At 40.6% G+C, this 19,465-nt stretch overlaps 1 pseudogene; it reads right to left on the bottom strand.

The window, feature by feature from the left end:
* Positions 1-13,813, bottom strand: part of LOC102852830 — a 16,274-nt pseudogene extending 2,461 nt beyond the window's left edge.
* Positions 13,814-19,465: the final 5,652 nt, after the last annotated feature.

Raw genomic sequence — 19,465 nt, 5'->3', positions numbered from 1 at the left:
ATATATTCCTGCAAATCAGCAACCTACATTATGCAGATGCTACAACCTAACTTGCCGAAACAGAGGACCTAAGGCATTTGCTGCATAAGGTCAAGGACTGCAGCCTTCAATATGGATTGAAGTTCAGCATCGAGAAATAACTGGTCCAATTGGCAGCATCATGATAGATGGTGAAGAGATTGAGGTTGTCAACAGCTTTAGCTTGTTCAGTTTCACAGTGAACACTCTTGTTACCAGCAGCCAGGATATCAAAAGACAAATTGCATTGGGAAAATCTGCTGTCAGGGACCTCTCCAGAGTATTAAAAGAGCAGTGATATCAGGCTAGAGACTAAGGTACACTAGATGCAGCCTATAGTCTTCACAAAGCTGGACAATGACTATGGATGATATGCCTTTGAGTTGTGGTGCTGGAGGAGAATATTGAACACATGGACTGCTAGGAGAATAAACAGGTTTATCCTGGAGAAGGTGAAACCAGGCTTCTCCTTGGAGGCAAGGATTTTGAAGTTCCATCTGACATACTTTGGTATGTTACCAGGAGGGACTAGTCCTTGGAGAGGGACATCATGCTCGGAGGTGGGGGGAGGAGGACAATGCAAGAGAGGAAGACGCTGGATGAGATGGATTAACTTGGTGGTTAGGGTAATGTGGGTAGCAATATCAGAGACAATGAAAATGGCGCAAGATAGAGCAGTGTTCAGAGTTGTTATACATAACATCACTATAAGTTGCAAGCAACTTGACTGCATATAACAATAACAATTCTTGTAAAAATAGATTCTCTTTGGGTCTGACTGTTTAGACATAGCTAGCGAGGCTTCCACATACATAGCACTTCCTAAATTCTTGGCATATTTCATCAAACAAATCCATAATCAACATCATCTATGAAGTGTGACTTTGCTGGGTTCTCACTGATTCTTGGAAAAAAGCATCCATCAAGTGAAGACACATACATACTCGTTAATGATGATTAGTGACTCATTTCTCTCACAGGGAACTGCTTTTGTTTATGCAAGTGTTGCTGTAATTATTTGTTTCATGTATCTCTGCTCAACTTGGGTTGTGAGCTCTACTTTAAAAAAAAAACCCTACTTATCTATCATTTGTCTTCCTACCAGAATGTAAGCTTAATGAGGATGAGAGAACATATTTGTCTTGCTCTCCATTGAAATGACAACACTTTGAATAATGTCATTACAAAGTTGTTGTTTCTATGTGCCCTTGAACTGGAACCAACTTCCAGCTGACACTCCAGTGGGTTTTCAAAGGCTGTAAATCACATGGGAGGAGATTGCCCATCTTTCTCCTGCAAAACATCTGATGGATTTGAACTGTCTACCTTTGAGTTGACAGTGCAACTTTTTACCATTCTGTCATATATGATGACTGCATGATTAAGGTGTTGATTTTGAAGCTAATTTACTTGTTACTTCTACAAATCAAGAAAATCAGTCCAGAAAGTTGCTTAACCACCTATTTTTTCTCTCATTCCGACTTAGTTAATTATATTGAAAGCATTTTTGTTTGCTCCTCCACAAAGTTGCTACTGGAAAGGGATTTTTTCTAACCTGCTTTATTTTAATTGTACAAATTGTATCAAGTTCCCCTTGTTTTATTCAGGGTCTTGTGATCTTCCATGTTTAATTCATATTGGTATTTTGCAGGCAGTTATCAGCTCAGAGCTGAAATCTAAAGTATTGGGATGAAACATCCCTTAAAGAATATTATGACTGACTCGAAGTGACCATGATGTTCATATACTGTGAAAGTAATTTCATACCTTATTCTCTATTCAGGATTTTCAATGTTATCGTGATACTGAGCTGAGATGTAAAAACAGGATTGCTTCTTCTCTTTCCATCTTCTCCTCTATCCTATATATAGATATTTTTTTCACTCAGAAACCAATCTCATTTTAATAGAGACCACGCATCAGAGTATTTAATGGTCTGCCTATCGCTGCATAACGTGTATTTTCTCAGATGTTGTGATGCCCTAAGCTGTATCTACGTAGACGATTCCATGCATCATCATTCAGGATATCTGCTTTTCCCTCTTCTTGATTTATTTGAATAAATGCTTATGTTAAAATAAAACCCCACAGCCCAACAACCCAAAACCTCTAACACATCACATTTTATTCCAGTGTCTTTTCAATAGAACTGGAGGGGCAAATGGTTTCCTTGATCCTCCTCAATTTACCAATTGTTTTGAGTTACTCTTTTGTAATTGCTTTTGTCCTAACACCTCTCCCATGGCCTTATAGTTCTTAAGGATTCGTTATATCATGTCTAATTAAAAATGATAACAATAAAAAACATATATGGCTGGATGAGATTGTGATTGCTTATGAAGTACAAATATTTTAGGGGGTGGATCAGTTCTTAGAAAGAGAAGGGATATTCATTAGTTAATTAGACTTTCAAAATAGCTTTATAACTCTATAAATTTGAGGACTAAATTATAATTTCTCTTTTTGTATGATGTGTTTGATGGACTGTGTTATACAAAATATCATTGCTGAATAAGATTCTGTGTTAGAAAAAAAAAATAAAAAAAATTAAAAAAAAAAGATTCTGTGTTAGAAAGGGACTTATTTTGGAAAGGACTTAGTAATTACCCTTTTTGTAAATACCTACCCACTCTGAGTCTGTGAATGACTGTGTGAGATTGCTCATCTTTATTCTGAGAAGCAGCCGGTGAATTTGAACTGAAACCTTTCTGTTAGCAGCCCTGTATATTACCTACTGTACCATCAAGGCTCCCTTCCTTTTTTAAAAACAAATTTAAAATTTCATTATTTTTTTGGTGTGTACCATCAAAATAAATCTGACTGGTAAAGAAGGAGATTATCTCTCCTTCTCCAGCAAAGCATCTGGTGGATTTGAACTGTGCACCTCTGGGAATTGCAGTGCAGCTCATGCCCACTAGGCCACCAGAGCTCCCTCAAGGCTCTCTTCTTGTAAATCGTATTTACTAAATACAAGACAATGAGTCTCATCACTGGGTCATTTGGCAGCACCATGACAGATGGAGAGGAGACTGAGGTTGTTAGTAATTACAATTTGCTCAGCTCCACACCAGCAGTCAGGAAATCAAAAGATGAATTATACTGGGAAAATCTATTGTCCGGGACCTCTCCTCAGGGCTGAAAAGCAACAATGTTAGTTTAGAGACTAAGGTGCGCCTAATCCAGGCTATGGCCTTCACAATTACTTGCTATACATCAGAGATCTGGACAATGTCTAAGGATGACAGAAGAAGAATTGATGTCTTCAAATTGTAGTGCTGGAGAAGAGTCTTGAATGTACCATGTACTGGCAAGAAAACAAATAGGTCTGTCTTGGAGAGGGTGAAACCAAGTTTCTTCTTGTAGGCTAGGATTTTGAAATTCCATCTGACATACTTTGGGCATGTAGCCAGGAGGGACTGATCCTTGGAAAAGGACATCATTCTTGGAAGGGGGGAGGGACAGTACAGGAGAGGAAGACCCCAGGTGAAATGGATTGGTGCGGTAACTGGGGCTATCGGGGTTAGTTTGTTGGAATTAGTGAGACTGGCTCAGTACAGGGCAGGGTTCAGAGCTGCTATTCATAGGGTTGCTATGGTTCACAGGTGACATAACAACAACAACAACAACAAATACCAGAATTAAGACCTCTGACTTGTGTTGGTGAGGGATATTGAATAAACCATGGACTGCCGAAAGAACAAACAAATCTGCCTTGGAGGAAGGGCAGCCAGAGAACTCCTTAGAAACAAGGACGATGATGTTTCCATTTGCCTATTTTGTCTTATACACTTTGGACATGTTATCAGGAGTGTACGCAATCCTTAGGGAAAAAGACATCGTTCTTGGAAAAGCAGAGGGTGAGTGAAGGGGAGGAAGAGCCTCCGTGAGATGGATTGACACTGTGACTGACAGGACGGGCTTGAGCACAGTAGAGATCTTGAGGGTGACACAGGATGAGGCACAGTTTTGTACTGTTGAACACGGGGTCACTTTGAGTTGGAGCTGACTTTATGACACACAACAACAACCACCATGAACCAAGTCATAACCTTTAAAAAAGGACACAAAACTAGAAACTTCTAATGAGCTTGTTAATGTTATTGTTGTGTATTGTCGAGTTGGAACTGACCCATAGCTGACACCCCAGCGGGTTTTCAGAGACAGTAATCACACGGGAGGAGATTCCCTATCCTCCTGTGAAGCAGCTGGTGGCCTTGAACTGCGTGCCTTCAGGATTGCAGCACAATTTCTTGCCACTAGGCCACCAGAGCTCCCTTGTTAATATCTACCCCAAATCTCTAGTTTTTCAGGAAAGAAGTTGCCTTGAAGAGGAAAAAGCCACCCTGTTCGTTCTACTTGTAAAATTGCTTATTTCTGTGCCATTTAAGCATCCTTGGTTCCAGGAAACCAAAAACCCCAGGGACAGAGAGCTTGTTCATATCAGAATGATCCTAGGTTGGTTCTCTGGGTTGAAACGCCTCTGGAAAAGGTTGGAAAGTATATTTCAAGGGAACTTATGCTTATTTTTTAGCAAATAATTCCATCTCTATGATAATTCCCTTGCTTAGTGCATCAGTTGGAGATGGAAAATGTACTTGAATGAGAGGAGCTGCTGAAAATTGGTTGGTAAATTTCAACAAACAGTTTTTTTGTGGAAAACAGAATGAGCATGACTGCAAATTTGACCACCTAAAAAGATTTGAAATGTCTTTGCTGGTGGCATTATCTTAATCATGACTGGCAAAATAAATGAAGTTTATTTTCACTTTTCCCCTCCAGAGATCTTAAAAAAGGAATCTGCTTCATGCATGCCTCAGTAGCGTGGCTCCTGGAGTACACTGAATATCGCCCGCTTCCCTCAGCCCACAAGGATCCATATGCTAATCTTTGAAACTTGTGAATGATATATTAAATGGCAAAAGAGTTTCTGCAGGTGCTTTTAAATTAAGAATTATGAAATGCGTAGATTATACTGGATTGTCTAAGTGATTCATGGCTGCAACCACAAATGTCTTGGTGTGAGAAATGAGAAGTTTATAACAGAAAAAGATGGAATAGAAGTTTGTCACAGACAGAAAGAAATGTGCTAATGAGAGCAGAGAGACGTTGGAAAATGTCATATAGATGGGTTTGAAGATGGAGGAAGGGACCATGCAGCTCTGGAAGCTCTGGAAAAGACAAGAACATAGATTCCTCCCAACTCCCGAACCTTTAGAGGATGTGTGAAAACCTTGACTTTGACTTAGTAAAATGGATTTTAGACTTCAGGTCATTTCCAGCTGTACTCTGAATTTCCTGGTTTTGAAAATGGCATGTAAGGCTTAGAGGGTGGGGATGGAGACTTCTCCAGACTGTTATGGTTCTTAGGTCTAGCCAATTGACTATAACTCATGACTGTCTTATGAACAGCAGATCTGATCCTTTTCTCATTTTGTGTCATCTTCGCCGTCTCTGATAAGCTAGAGCCCATTGTTTCAATCCCTATGTCAATCCACCTTGTTGAGGGTCTTCCTCTCTTCCTCTGACTCTCCAGTTTTCCCAGAATGATATCTTTTTCCAAGGACTGACCCATCCTGACAATATGTCCAAAGCATGTGGGACGAGTTTCATTATCCTTACCCCTAGGGAGCACCATGGTTGTACTTGCTCCAAGGCCACCTAGTTTATTCTTTTGGCAGTCCATTCAATACTTTTATCCATCATCACAATTCAAAGGCATTGATTCTTCTAAGGTGTTGCCCAACTTTTAGATGCATAGGAAGTTATTGAAAAAACTATGGCTTTGATAAGGTGTGTCTCAGTTTTTAATCTGTATTGTTGCTCTTTTGCATTTTAGAGGAGTCCTTGACAGCAGATTTTCCCAAAGCAGCACATCTTCTGATTCCTTGACTGTTGTTGCCATGGATGTTGATTGTGGATCTAAGTAAAAGAAAATCATTGACAACTAATCTTTTCTCCATTTATCATGATGTTGTCTATTGGTGCACTGATGAGGTTTTATTTTCTTGATGGTTAGATGTAGTCTTTGATCTTCCACAGCAAGTCATTCAAATCCTTTTCACTTTGAGTAAGCAAAGTTGTATCATCTGCATAATGCAGATTCTTGATGAGCCTTCTAATTCTAATGCCAAATTTTCCTTCATGTTGTCTGGCTTCTCAAAAAATTTTCTCAGTATACAGAATGAAGAGGTCTGGAGAAAGGATAGAACCATTATACATACTACTTCCCCAGCTTTTCAGGTCCCCACTGAATCTTTCCTAATTTCTTCAACTCATCACTTTGCCCATGAAATCCTGTCACCTTAAGATTTCCTTCCCTCTCCACCCTCAGCTTCCCTTCTCTTCTCTCTTTGGACTTATGTGCAGATCTTATTAGTAATTCTATTTTTACAATAATGGTCTTATTTAGTATTTGTCCTTATGAGACTGAGTTTGTTTACTTAACATAATCATTTTTAGCCTTTACCAATTTATATAATATTTTTCAAAATTTTTGCTCCTGAGTGCTGCGTAGTATTCGGTCATATGAATGTACTACAATTCCTACATCCATTAGTTTGTTGATGGACATTTTGACTGTTTCCATTTTCTTGATTTGTCAATAATATTGCTACGAACATTGGTGTACAAATCTCCGTTTGTGTCTCAGTTCTATTTTCCTCAGGTTATATTCCTAGCAGGGGAATAGCTGGGTCATATGGAATTTATATGTTCAGCTTTTTTGAGGAACTGTCAAACTGCCTTGCAGAGTGGTTGTACCACTTTAAAATCTCACCAACAATGTACAAGAGATCCAATCTCTCCTCATCATCTCCAACATTTACTGATTACTTATTGCTTGTTATTATCATAATTTAGAATTCATCTGGACAAGCAAACATGCAGGTGCATGTGTACACACACACACACACACACACACACACACACACCATCTTATTACATCAAGTATTTAAAAATCAATCACCAAAACATTTATTCTATTGCCTTTTAAGGTAGGAACAAATGGACAAATTTTCAACACTTTTCTGGCTCTTAGAGTTGGTTTGAATGGTCAATGCAGTGTTTCAGGATCGCTGGAAAGAACGTGATGCATTAAACCATCTTGATGGCAGGGTTCATGCTGTATCAGCTGTGACCATCTGCCAGACGACTCTTCTGTATAGAATGCTGTCGCTAGCTTTTTTGATCATCATTTTCTTCTCAAGGCTTTGCTCTTCTCAGAAAAAAATCCAAAACAAACCCAAGAGGAGTGAATTCTTACTGTTTGTCTTTTAAAACATGATTATATTTTGTAAATAAGCTTGAATATGTCACTGAGGTATGATTTCATGGAAAGCCTATATGTTGAACCTAGACACACATGCTTGACACTTTCTGGTTTGATTGTTTTGTATTATCCAGCCCCCATCAAATCCTGCATATTGTAGCCAAAAAAAAAATAGAGAAAAATGTCTCCTTTTCCTAGCAAATTTGTTGCTTTTGAATCTTGCCTTCCACTGGAGGTTCAGGAACAGAATGATCTATTTTCCTCTCTTTCTATTTTGTAAAAATAATGAAATTGTCTCTTTTCACTTTATGGTTCAGGTTTTTGCATTTTATATAGAATTCATCTCATGGAAATAGAAATCACCACTTTTCCCTTAGGTAAAATTCAAAATACTCTTCATTATTTTGAGCAATTGTTATATATGAGTAAAGTTAACGGAAGTATTCAAAAGATACCAGGTAACTCTGTCTCATTTAATACTACCAAATCTATGATATTTTTATACTGTTTTATATGCAAATGTGTTTATGCATACACATGCATTTATATTTTAGAGTAGAATTTCAATGATTTGTCTTTAGCATCCTCTCTTTTCCTAGTGTTATATTTTCCTTTAGAAAATTGTTGTGCCTATTTGGGCCTTTTGAAAAGAGTAAGATTAACTTAGAAGGAATAGTTAATGGTGGTGTTCTAGATATAAAATTCAATAAAAGAAAAGAAATTATTCCATATTTTATCTAATTTATGAAAAGAAATATGTGAGAGACTGACAAAAGGGCACAGAAAAAACCATATACAAGTAGATACTTCATAGACATCACGACTGAGGACCTCATTACCATCATTACTTTCCCAACTTCTCTCTCACCTGTCTTGGACCCTGGGGTCTATGGAGCTAATGGCTCATTCAGAATGACTTTCCTAGTCATTGCTGGGCTTTACCATATGAATGGGTGGGAATATGTGAATAGGGTGTGTTTGCCTAGCCATAAGGGGTTTGGTCAGGCTCACCAATCCACAGTGGATTGGCTAGTCTCACCATTAAATTGAGTAGATGCAGCAGCAGAAAGAAGAAACCTCACCTCTAACAAAGATGAGAAAGGAACTCATCCTTTAGGACCAGAGAAATAGCCACAGCAGCCACAGTGGAGAACCAGCGATCTGACATGAGACAGAGCAGATTTTGGCACTACTGCCCCCCACCCCGCAAAGCAGAACCACAGCTAAGCTGAGAGCCTTTGTCCAAGTTTATTGGGCAACTTGGGAGTAGGGAGTGGAGTAGAGCCAAAATTGGCAGGACTGGGAACTTTATAACACGGGTCTAAAGTTGTGAGGCTCAAGGCTGAGGTGCCTGTGAGCACATTTTTGAAAGCTGTACTGACTGTATTCTTCTACTAACCTGGATTATAAACTTTTGACTTCCTTAATACACTTCTGTGTGGTCTGTGACATATTGCATAGGATTTTAGACTCAATTAAGAAGTAAGGTTGATGTTGAGATGAGTAGAATGAGGAATGAGAGTGTGGGGGACCTGTCTGACCTCATGGGAATTGGTTTTGTGTTGTTCATGCTATTGACAGGGACAGTTTCCTTTTGAGAAGCTGGTAAAGGTCTGATATGGCTGTCCCCATGTGACTCTTGCTCCTTTTAAAGAGTCTTAAGCATTTGGTTTTTGTTCCATCTTTCCTTTCTGATGATCACAACCTCTACATACTTGTCTACACTAACATGGCAAGCTCAGTCAGAGCCCACGTGAGCTGTCTAGCTCAACTGTATTCTCCTCCCTGGAGAATTGGCAAAAGTCTTAATTTAAATTCTTGAGGATGCATTTTGATTGGCTTCTGGATAGACAAAGGATTGTCTCGTCTTGACCCAAGTGTATATGACTGAACTAATCAGTCACAGGAACCTTATGATAGATGGCATGCTTACTTTAGACTGTTTCTTTTAGAGATATGGGCAGGGTAGGTACCTTTATAGAGAAGAAGTAATACAAATTAAGATGGTTAAAGGAATTAAATGCATACTTCAAAGAGATTGTGGGCTCAATTTCAGACCACAGCAATAAGGAAAATGTTGCAATAAAGTAAGTCACATGATTTTTCTGGTTTCCCAGGGCATGAAGTTATATTTATACTGTATTATAATCTATTAGTAAAGTTTTGAAATAATTTGAATATTACTGAAATGTGACACAAAGAAGCAGAGTAAGTATTTGCTTTTGGAAAAATGGTGTTGATAGACTTGCTTAATAGAGAGTTGTCATAAATCTTAGGAAATTCAATCTGATAAAGCGAATAAAGCAAGACATGCCTATCAACGATGTTGAATACCAACCTTTTGACAGAAAATAAGTCATCCTTCTTATGTAGTCTATAAACAAAGTCACTTGTAAACATTTAGAAAAATGTATTTTCAACCAATTTGATTAATTAATATTTTGGTATCTTTCAATTTTATTGAAAGCAATTGTCTAGGACATTCTTCTGTTTTTAGCTCTAATTCTATTCTCTGTTTATTTCCTTTTGGCTTCTCACTCTTGTAATTTCTCCCCCTCTTGTTTAGATACCACTACAAGCTTGAGAGGGAGCACTGGTGGCCTAGTCATAAAGAGGTGTGCTGTCAACCCAAAGGCACTTAGTTCAAATCTACCAGCTGCTCCATTGGAGATGGACAATCTTCTGTGTGATTTACTGCCTTGGAAAACTTGCTAGATGGTAAGCTATGAGTCTATTCTAACAACAGCAACAACCTTTGAGGATAGAAAGCTTTCCTGTTGATCTTGTTGGATCCTTAGCATCTTTTCGCATCATTACCAGACCACCTTCTCTTTCAGAGCTTCAGGTAGATTATTGTGTTTAGATTATCAGATCCAAACTCCAGTGGTAGATTATTTGGTATTTGAGTTTCCTTTGAATGTTTGGTTTATTTATGTAACTCTACAATTTCTTTTTGTTTGAAGTAGAGAAGAGCTTTTTATTAGTAGATGGGTTAATTTTTTTGTAAACTTGTGGTCATGCCTAGAAAGAGGACACATTCTGAAACATAAATAAAAATGAAATCAGCACTTAGATAGGTAGGAAACAAATAGGATTATGATGATGAAAATCTAGGTCAGCAAAAGCTTATTGGAAAGGTATCTTAACAAGGAGGACATCATTTTCAAGCTGAAGTTTTCAATTGTACTTATAAAATCCTCATGTTCAGATTTTTGGCATGTTTATCTTGGCTGTCTTTTTAGGTCTGTGTAAGATGTTTGTGTGAGGCACACATGAATCTCTCACTTCAAAATTAGTTTTCAGGTTTCTTGATGATTTTTCATTGGTCTTTCTTTTTAAGGAGGGATTAATAAACAAATTGCATTTCTTTACAGCAGTATCAGAGTGCTGATGTTCCTCCTCTTCTGCTTGAGATCTATGCCTAGCACAGAATTTACATCGTCATACCAGCACATTGAACAGTGTGTGCACATCTCAGTGTCTACACAGCCCAAATGAATCATGTCACCAGCCTCCAAAATCAGAGCTACAAGCCAAATACTTGAAGGAAGTTTCAGCCTTCAACAATCCAGCATAACATGATATAAACTGAATTTAGACAGCAAAATATGAGTGGTGATGTGGACAAGGGTGAGGTGTCCTTTCCTTTCCCAGGAGTGCTTTTTTTGGCATTTGCTTGAGTAATAACATCAGCAGGGCGTGAAAAGGTACATCAAATGTTACTATTGTCACCTCTGGATAATAATTCGGATGTTGTGGGGTTCCATTTCTCAAGTAAAAGGAAAACATTTTTAGAATTAATAGTTCCTAACTCTGACTGGTTGATAATAAAGTCACATGGAATTTGTTAGAAATTGCATTTAAGATCAATGAGGCTTCTTGTTGTTAAGTGCCATCCAGTTGAGTATGACTCATAGTGACCTTATGACAAGCAAATTTGAACCCTACTCTATCCTGCAACATCCTTATCATCCCTGACATGTTTGAGTCCATTGCTGCAGAAACTGTGATAATCCGTCTAGTTGAAGGTCTTCCTCTCTTCCACAGACCTCTATCTTTCCAAGCTTGATATCCCTCTCCAAGGACTTGCCTCTCCTAACAACATATCCAAAGTATGTGAGACAAAGCTTTGCCATCCTTGCCTCCAAGGAGCGCTCTGACTACCTTCTCCAAGACAAATCTATTTGGGTTTTTTTTTTTTTGCTATGTTCTTTTGGCTATGAGATATTTAGCACACTTCTCCAACATCACAGCTCAAATGCCTTGATTCTTTTGTCTGCTTTACTCATTGTTCAACTCTCAGATGAACAGCAGGTGATTAGAAAGACTGTGACTTGAATCAGACACATCTCAGTCTTTAAACTGAGACTGGTTTTCTTACCACAAGTTTAAGACTGTTCCAATTATGTTGTCCCTTTTATTGGAAATTAAGGTATGCTTTTATGAGTAAAGGGATTTTCCACAGAAAGCTGTGGTGGACCAAAATGATGCTACTGCAGCTTTGACTCCAACATCAGGTCTGTTGGAGAAAGGTGAACAATATCCTCCCCCTTGATTTTCAGCCTCTGAAAACTCACTGTTGAGTCAGCTATTGCAGTAGGACTTGTTGAAAATTTTGGGTTCCCTAGACTATGGTCATAAAAAAGTTGGTTGGACCTTGACTAAGTCTCCAGTTTGGAGGCTCATGTGTGAAACAGTTGGATTCTGGAGGGTAAGTTTTCTTGTTTTAGTTGAACGTCGGGTATAAACTGGTTGTTTTTTATTTCGTTCATAATTGTGTGTGAGCTGATTGGTTGCCTGGATTTACTGGATATAGCTAACAATCAGCTGTGGGCCAGAAGGCTCTTGTTTAAGTCAATCAGGACCTGGTGGGCAAGCCTTTGTATTTAAAAGTCAGTTGGGTCCTTGAACCTGGTGTCAATCGTGTTTGGGAAAAACATGCTTCTAAGTGGCACCGCACTGGTATGCCAGTTTGTTGTTCTGAGATAACTTGGGGTTGCTGTGGTAATGAACGCTGTGCCACTGATGTTTCAAATGCCATAATTGTTACTTACTCATGGTGGACAGTGTTTGGTGTAGTTTCTAGATAAAGACAGGTGGGAAGCAGGATTGACACTCACTTCCTAAACAACATGCCTTTGGAAACTCTATGAATGTTGGAGAAACAACAATATCTATAGAACTGGGTTCAGATTTTTTATTCATAGAGTCTCTTAGAGTTGTACTTGACTCGGTGGTTCGGAACAACAAGACTATTGTTAAGTTGATCCAGCTGCTTCAATTTCACTTGCCCTGCTAGAATGACATGGCCCAATCACCATCCTTAGTTCCCCTGGGGGCGTGGTCTACCCCAGCACTCCAATAAAAGCGGATAGTCCTGGGCTAGCACACGTTCGACAGCTGAGAGAGCTTCCTGTGTACTTCCTGAAGAAACACCAACTAGAGGTTTGGATTTGGTGGGAATTGGAGAAATGATATATTGTTAGAATGATGGGCTGGTTTGATAGAGTAAGCATTGGGGGCATTTTTGAACCTCATATTCTGATGGCTAGTTTGCGACTGATATAATTGGAATGAATTGTGATTAGGGTTATGAGTTGGTTCTGACTTGATGGCAGTGAGCTGAATTTTTGAGTGCGTGAGTGAAAGAAGTGTATGGAGATGAGTTATGGGACCAGGAAGTCGCTGACCCATGTGAGTATGTGTTACGGGCAGGTGAGTCACAGGGCACCAGGTGATCACTCCACAGCTAAAATGCAAACATTCTAAGGAGAAAGGGCAGACAGGGACAACCAATGGTTACTTTTTCCTCTGAATAAGCCGACACAATGTTTATTTAAGGGAGGAACAGATAAATAGTTTTTAGGCCCTCTGAGATCTGATAACAGAGAGAAGCTTGTGACAAAAAGGGGTTTATAGTCTACCTCTTTTTTTCAAGAAAGCAAGCCTACAATTTCCTTTTACAACAAGAACATGGGTGAGGTGTGGGGGATGGGAGGAGAACAATTAAGAATTTTCCTTTTCATTAGGCTCGTGTTTTACTTCTGTTGGCCTCAGATGTTTCATCGGTAAATCGTAATGAAAAGAGTTCTGCTAAAGTTATCTCTAAAGTTTTCAGAGTACAGTATTTGTGTTCTCTATCAGAAATCTAGGCAGTCACATAATTTAAAAGCCCAAATTCATGCTTTCATTTTCTAGTAACTCCAAAGAGGATATTACTGCTTCACAGAATCCTAACTGCACTATAAATTTGCTTATTTTCCTCATAGAAAAGGAAAATCAGCATAATGGGAGTAATGGCTTAAAAAATGGTCATTATTAACCTACGTTTTTTAAAAAAGTCTCCTTTAAATCTTGGGAGTTGCAGTAACATCTTTCAAAAGGGTGGATATGAAATGAATTAGACTTAAGTCTCTTATATTATCTTTTCAGGCACAAGCAGATATCTTTGGTTATTTAGTTCTTAAAAGGAAATTACCCTTTTAGAAATGGAAAACAGCTTTTCTGCTTTACAGGTGGTGGCGGCATATTGCATTATATGTTGAACCTTTAACAGAAAGGTAAAGATTTGGATCCTCTGGCCTTGCTCTGAGGAAGAATGAGGAGAAAAACAAATGGAGGGGGGGTTGGGTTGCCTTCTCAGGGATTGTGTTGGGCTAAGGAGCACAGATGGCTGAGCTGCTAACCGAAGGGTTAGTGACTTGGAGCCCACTGCCTGTTCCCTATGGAAGAGAGAGACTTATGACAGTCAGCTTTTGTAAAGACTTAGAGGCTTTGTAAACCCATGGGCTGGTCCTATAGGGTCACTCTGAGACTGAATCTACACGAGAGTTTGATGTTTATCTCCCCTTGTGCCTCTGAAAACCTGCTGGAGGGTCAGCTATGCAGGAGAAGGTTCTGACTTGACACTACACAGCAACAGCAACATATCTGGGAGATCTGGTGCTATGTCTGTAGAGAGCTGTGCTTCTAACCCAAAAGGTGAGCTTCTCCAGAGGTTCAAATCCACCAGCCACTCCAAGAGAGAAAGATAGTCTCCTTTCATGCGATTCATGGCCTCAGAAGCCCAGTGGAAGGTTGTCTGTGAGCTGAACCCAACTCCATGGCAGTGAGAGTTATTGGATATCGAGAGAGGGAGACTGTAGGGAGCAGGCCAGGCTTGTCTTAGCTTGATCTTGATCTGGTGACTCATTGATCCCAAATAACAGCAACATCAACTGCAATGGAGCACGGCCCAGGCACCTGAGGGGTGTTAACTTACGTGAGCAGGATTGGTTTTAGCATCTGCTTTTATGAAGATGTAGATCTCTCTTGAAAACTCTCTAACTCCCTCCAGATCCTTGAGTATGTGATCTTCTTTGGTTTTGGAAGTCTGTCTTTGACCTTTGGGAGCTCAGGTGTTTGTATTATCCCAGGCAATTGGGACCTACCTCAAACGTTTTTAAGATCCAGCTTGATACCCAAATTCTGACTTCCAGGATTTCTCCCTTGAATTTAATAAAAAGTGTAATTGTACTCAAATTCTAACTCCTTGTCATCAACTGGGAACCAACTCAGAGTGATAAATTTTTCAGAGGCTATAAATTGCACAGAAAGAGATTGCCCATCTTTCTCCCATGAAACTGCTGGTGGTTTCAAACCCCCAAGGAGGCACCATCTTTTGGCTAGCAGGACAGGTCCCTGCACATTACCCACCAGAGCTCATGGATTTTCTCCTGTTTGAACTTCCAAACTCCTCAAGATATTCAGAAGACTAACTGACTTAAAGTGCTTAACAAAATTCAGTACAGATCTCTGGAGAAGGGTACTTGAGGTCCAATGTGAAAATCACTGAACGTGGAGTCCTGGGATCCCAGGTGGGAGTGTCGGTGGCTTTTTCCAAAGATCTGCCTCAGCCGATTCCTTCCTGTCAGGAAACCTGAGCTTTGGGGTGCTGAGAATTGAGGCCCTGAGATTCTGCTCTGTCTTCTCACCCTCAGACTTCTCTAGATGTGACTCTTTTAGACTTCACAGCATAGGCTGCTTCCTAAATGAATTAGATTAGCAGATAGCTGTCACTCTGTCCTCTCACCTGTGGCCTATTTGCCTTCCAGGAGCCTATTCCCTCTGTAGCTGCTTGCTTCTGAGAGCACCCCCACCCCAGTCAATGACTTCTCACTGGTCACCTCTAACCTGTACACCAGCAACTGTGTGGCCAGCAACAAGCACATATGATGCCAAGCAAGTTGATCAGAATGGTTGTCAACACCTCGGTGATGGACTCCTTAATTGAGGATGTCCAGTACATGGTTTATGGCCACAGAACCCTCTCTCAAGCCTTTGTGATTGTGTTGAGCCTGTCACTGCCATTATGCGTCTCCATGGAGACAAAACCACCCTCTGCCTCCATTGTCTCCCAAACTCGCAGCCCAAACTTGGCTAGACACCCACACCTGGGCCAAGTCCTTAGGGCCTAGAATTCGGGTCAACAATGGCTTTTGGGAGCAGCTCATCCTGTAGGGACTCCGGATGTTCAGCAAGAAAATAGTGTATGATCCACTCCTGATGGGCTTGATCTCTGGTTTCTGTGAGAATAAGATCTGTTTCTTGACCTTGAGTGCTCAGACCAGCCCACGGACCTGGGTCAGAGTTGCAGATCTGCCTTTGATCTTCTTCTGAGATCTGAACTTAAACAGTCTGCTGTCAGTACAGGAAACATGTTGAAGCCTCTTGTGAGGGCAAAAAAAAAGGGGGGGAAGCTTGCTGTCAATTTTAATTTTGTAAATACTATCGTTTGAGATTAAGGTCATTATTTATATGCTAGTGGTAAGAATGGGAGTCCCAGAACACTTGATTGTGCTTATGCGAAACCTATACTTGGACCAGGAGGAAGTCGTCAGAACAGAGCAAGGGAACACTAAATGGTTAAAAATTGGGAAGGGTGTGCACCAGGGATGTGTCCTATCTCCATATCTTTTCAGTCTATATGTGGGACAGATTATCTGGGAGGCTGGTCTCTATGAGAAGTGTGGCATCAGGATTGAAGGTAGACTCCTCAACAATCTGCCTTATGCAGATGACACAATTTTGCTTGCTGAAACTGAGGAGAACCCGAAGCGCTTGTTTCAGAAGGACAAGGACTGCAGCCTTCAATATGGATTGAAGCTCAACATCAAGAAAATATTCTCACCACTGGGCTGATTGGCAGCATCATGATAGATGATGAAGAGATTGAGATTGTTGACGGCTTCAGCTTGCTTGGCTCTACAATTGACACATTTGGTACCAGTAGCCAGGAAATTAAAAGATGAATTGCATTGGGAAAATCTGCTGTCAGAGACCTCTCCCAAGTACTGAAGAGCAATGTCAGTCTGGAGACTAAGGTGTACCTGATAAAGGCCATGGTCTTTGCAATTACTTGCTATGCATCAGAGAGCTAGACAATGACTAGGGATGATAGCAGGAGAATTGATACCTTTGAGCTTTGGTCCTGGAGAATATTACTGAATATACCATGAACTGCTAGGAGAACAAGTTCATCCTGGAGAGGATGAAGCCAGGTTGCTCCTTGGAAACAAAGATTCTGAGGCTTCGTCTGACATACTTTGGACATATTGTAAGGTGGGATCAGTCCTTGGAGAGGGAAATCATGCTTGGGAAATCGTGCAGGAGGGGAAGACCCTCGATAAGATGGATTGATTCAGTCACTGGGATAATGGGGATAGGTGTGTCAGAGAATAAGATTGACAAGGGATGGAGAAGGATTTAAGGCTTTTGTACCTAGTCGCAGGTGACTAGATGGCACATAACAACAACAAAGTGGTAAGAAGCTGCACTACAACCCCAAAGGCTGCAAATTTCAGAAGCTGTGATTTGTGCAGAAGGAGATTGCTAATTTTTCTTCCATGGAACCTGGTGGATTCAAACCCCCTGACTTTGGCTTGGTAGTGCAACTCCTTACCAGTAGGCCACCAGACTCTGACTTATATAGTTACTATGAGTCCGAGTTAGTGGACACAGAACAAGAGGTCTATGAAAGGGAAATTATGGGTGTTGAGGACTGATTAGGAAGGAAGGGGTGGCAAGTTGTGGTATCAAAAGTTTATTACTTAAAATGTGTTTGCTAGCCACTTATTAATGTTTATTTTGTACTGAAGTATTTATTGTATTGTTTTTATGTGCATTGATCATCTGCAACTAATCGCAAACCTATATACATTAGCTCTGAATCCTGCCCTAACCTGAGCCAATCTCGTCATCTCTGACAGACCTAATCCCAGTTATCTAGGCATTGAGTCAATCCATCTCATCTTGGATCTTCCTCACCTGCGCTGTGTCTCCACCCTTCCAAACATGATGTCCCTCTCTAAGGACTGGTCCCTTCTGGCCACATGCTCAAAGTATGTGAGATGGAACTTCAAAATCCTTGCCTCCAGAGAACTGCTTAATTTCATCCTCTCCAGGACAGATCTGTTTGTTCAACACTCTGCTCCAACACCACAACTGAATGGCATCGATCCTTCTCTCATCCTTGTTCATATCCCAGCTCTATGATGCATAGTTGTGAAGCCCATGGACTGTATCAGATGCACCTTAGTCTCCAGACTGACATTTTTGCTCTTCAGTACTCTAGAGAGGTGCCTAACAGCAGACTTTCCCAATGCAATTTGTCTTTTGATATCCTGACTGCTGGTACCAAGAGTGTTGATTGTGGAACCAAGCAAACTGAAATTGTTAACAATACCAATCTCTTCTCCATCTATCATGAATCTGCCAACTGGCCCAGTGGTGAGAATTTTTGTTTTCTTGATGTTGAGCTTCAATCTATACTGAAGACTACAGTCCTTCACTTTCTGCAGCATGTGTCTAATCTTCTGTTTCAGCAAACAAAGTTGTGGCTTTTACATAACGCAGGTTATTGATTAGTCTTCCTCCAAACCTGATGTCAAATTCCTCCTCATAAAGTCCAGCCTCCCAAATGATCTGTTCTGCATATAGATTAAAAAGGTATGAAGGAGAAAGGATGCATTCCTGATTCACTTCTTTTCTGATCCTGAACTGTGCAGGGTTTTCCTGCTCTGTTCTGACTCCTGCTTCAGGGTCCAAGTATAGATTTCACATGAGCACAATTGAGTGTTCTGGGATTCCCCATTCTCCTCAAGGCTAACCACAGTTTGTTATATAAGCTCCAGAACCTCAATCCTTGACTAGCTCTCTTTTTCGGGATGCCTAATCTCCAGCTGCACTGCAACTGATTGTTTTCAATGCTCACCAGTCTCTGCAAAACTGGCCTGAAAACCTACAGTCTCATGAGTTATTCCCCTGGGGGGTCCAAGTCTTTGGGAGACCTTCCAATGAACGTCTAAACCCAAGGGACATAGAGGAGTGAGGGAACTGAATGCAGGAGAGACTGTCGGGGTCAGAAATCATGGAGTTACGCAGCAAATCAAACATTTGGGACACTGTTGACCCTGCACTTCTTACAACTGGTTTGCTGCTAATCTCAGAGCAAACTATGAATAAGAAAGTGGTGGCAGCTCAGATGGGTCTTCTAGCTTTGACCAATGCGTGTGGCATCCTGGTGTCTTACTCCACTAATCTGACTCCTAAGCAAGACAGCCAGAATTCTACCTCAGTTTCTCGAATCCTAAGCCAGAGCCTTGAGCATCATGGCATCTCGTATGCTCTGTCAGTAAATACCGACCTTCTGGATAGATGGCCTTCAAGGGCTGCTTCTGCCCTGGCAGCCTCAGGCCACCCTGCTACCATCTTCAGCCACAGTGACCCAACTCTGGTTTGCCAGGACTTGACATATAAAACAATTTTTGAAGCAAGAATTTTTCTGAAGAAATTTTTTTTTTGTTAAGTGTTGTTCTAGATGACAAAAACACCCAGTGAATCCCATGCCAGCATTTGATGACAGGTGATGTCAGGTCCCTTCTCTCAGGTGCATTCTGAGAGAGAGAAGGCCTGACACGAGGTCTCAGCAGATCCTCTCACGGGGCTTGGTTCAGGAAGCTGGCATTTGGGCAGAGGCCCAGCTCTGCCACCTCTGTAACCTCTTTTCGGTGAAGAACCTAAGGGCTCTCAGAGCTTGTTTCCTCACTTGTCAAAGCACTGCCAGCCCTTCGCTCACCAGGTGGGTGTGAGGAGTAAGGGATTCTCTAGCAGAATGCCTGGCACACGGTACTAGCTTTGTGT

This window comes from Elephantulus edwardii, unplaced genomic scaffold, assembly GCF_000299155.1.
Source record: "Elephantulus edwardii isolate Elephantulus edwardi_28Jun2011 unplaced genomic scaffold, EleEdw1.0 scaffold00170, whole genome shotgun sequence".
Classification (NCBI taxonomy): Eukaryota; Metazoa; Chordata; class Mammalia; order Macroscelidea; family Macroscelididae; genus Elephantulus; species Elephantulus edwardii.
Note: the sequence above shows the minus strand (reverse complement) of the source record. Positions and strands in the feature narration are given on the sequence as shown.